This window comes from Eupeodes corollae, chromosome 1, assembly GCF_945859685.1.
Source record: "Eupeodes corollae chromosome 1, idEupCoro1.1, whole genome shotgun sequence".
In the NCBI taxonomy this organism is placed as follows: Eukaryota; Metazoa; Arthropoda; class Insecta; order Diptera; family Syrphidae; genus Eupeodes; species Eupeodes corollae.
In genome coordinates this window covers 138,643,125-138,645,588 of record NC_079147.1, presented here as the reverse complement: position 1 = coordinate 138,645,588, position 2,464 = coordinate 138,643,125, and the positions used below count along the sequence as shown (strand labels likewise).

The following is a 2,464-nucleotide window of genomic DNA, read 5'->3' as shown; positions in this document are numbered from 1 at the left end:
CACTTTTTAAGTGGATTTTAATTTTAGGCAACTTGAGGTGTGGAGTTGATTGCGGTAGTTTCAGCTTAATTGATATTTTTGACATTTACATATATATGTAAGTACAGAGATTGATTTTTATAATGAGTCATACACATTATTGTGTTAGGAGTCAGTGAGATCTTACCTTTAAATTATTTTTATTATAAGAAGCTGTAATTTAGAACTTAAATATTAAGAATTGCTCTTTTAAAACAAGCAAGCCTAGAGTACGAGTAAGACATTTCTAAGAGAATGACAACACACTTTTTAATGTTCTTAATTAGGTAACTCAAAACCTTTAAACTTTAAATACAAAATCAATACATTAAGCGTAACACTGCGCGGAACGGTCCTTTAAGAAATAGGGCAGAGAGAAAAAACTTATTGAGAGAATCAAATTCGACGGTTACTTCCTTTTTGCCTACAAACTATGATTTGCACATCAACTAGCATAATGTGTTAACTCCATACACAACAATGTGGGGACAAATACTTATGCAAGAAGATGTGCTTACTCTTTGAAAAATGGAGAATGTAGTCAGCTGTTCAAAGGTGGAGAATCTAAACACGGATCATGAAAATAAAACAACACAGGAACATTGAAAACATCTAATCTCTTTTTCCATTCCTGTTTTATTTGTGTGTTGTCTCTTTTCTTTATGTTTCTAAAATGCTTTTAAAGGTTTAACTACACAAGCTTAAAAGTACTTTGGTACAAGAGTAAAAATATTTCTATTCTATCTAGCTCAGTGGCTTTATGAAAAAGAATATACAAATTTTTTCTCAAACCAAAATTTAAGCTTAATGAATAATTTGTATAAGTTTTCCAGTCAGAAACACTATTCTATAACTATATCTTGTCTTATAGCCAAATGGAAAAGTCTGTCAGGGAAAATTTTAGCTGCAATTTTTCCGAAAATGCATTGGTGTTTATTCAATGATGTTTGCTAAAACCCTTTAGACTATTCAAAAATAAATTTAGGGCTAAACCTGAAGTTATAAGCCAAATTTCATATTTGATTTTTTTGGTGAAATAAAAGACTGAAAAAGTAATTCATAACAAATAAATGTGAAGTTAACATTATCATCCAGGAAATGTCGATTGACATCGCAATTCAAAGAATATGTATATTTTATATAAATATTTGCATTTCCGGTAAATTGTAGAACCCTATTAATTCGGCTTTTTGTAGTAACACAAATAACTAATTCGATGCAGTATATTTAAGTTACTACATTTGTTAAGTTATTGGTTAAGATATTACTGTTGAAATAAATGTATGAAAAATATTTACTTGCTCGTATTTGCAGATAATTTAAGTTAATTTTTGTATTCATTGAATTCTTACAGCATATGAATCGTGTTACTTAGTACAGACTAACTACATCCGAAACAGAACGAATAAAACCGCGATTCTCGAAAAAAGAGCTATTTATATCACCAAGGGATAAAAGATTTGTTTTTTTGCGTTAAGTTGTGTTGACTTGAAATATAATTTATATTCATTGTTGTTTTGGGTGTTAATTAATTTGTTGATCAAAAGGCGGTGAAAATGCAAATTAAAGTGAAACAAAGTGAATTGCACACCATTCCGCTTATAACATTGTCAGCTCCATAATTGCATTGACAATATCGTTATTATTATTCTTGCTTTGGCTCTTGTGGTATTCGTCTGTGTGATAACAAGTTCAATATCCTTTTCATCAACTCCAGTCTCGTCGACCTCCTCTTCATCTTCTTCGGCAATTGGTGCCACGGAAGTGGTGGTTACGGTGTCTGATGCACCAGTAGCCGATTCCTGGGCCTTGAATTTCGGGGCTGCTGCTACTTGAGCTTGCTGTGAAAGATCTTCAATCTTTGACTCTCCGAAGATGATGTATGTGTCAATTCGGGTGTTCTTGTATACATCTGGGTTGTTGATGACAAACAAGATGTTCTTCGACTTGCGAATGGTGACACGGTTCACTCCTTGAATTTGCTTCAGACCCAACTTCAGCATGATTTTGCGAGATTTTTTCTCACCAGGGGATTGCTTGGCCTTTGATACCAAATCAATTGGCAATCCTGTTGCTCCACCACCGAGTTGAGTTGCTCCAGCTGTGGCGTCCTCTAACTCTTCGGAATCGCTGTCGCTGGCGTCATCTTCAATACGAATAGCATTCTCAGAAGTTGCTGCTGGCTTGACTTCAGCTTTGGTGTCTGATTTAACTTCAGTGAGTTCTGACATTTTCAAGGTTTGATCGGCTGCTGAAAAAATTCACACCCTTCAGTAGATTACTGACGTTTTTGACAAAAAGGAGTCAAGTCAAAGTCAAGTCTAAAAAAACCTTAACCTTGTTACACCCTTTCTGCACACACTCTTTCCTGTTTTGGTTGTTCCTGCCATCTATCTGTATTTTAGAGAAAAACAAATTCACCATGATCTACCGTTTTAACTTTTCC

At 34.0% G+C, this 2,464-nt stretch overlaps 1 pseudogene; it reads right to left on the bottom strand.

Moving 5' to 3' along the window:
• Positions 1–1,342: 1,342 nt before the first annotated feature.
• Positions 1,343–2,253, bottom strand: LOC129939989 (nascent polypeptide-associated complex subunit alpha-like; annotated as a pseudogene).
• Between the last annotated feature and the right edge of the window lie 211 nt (positions 2,254–2,464).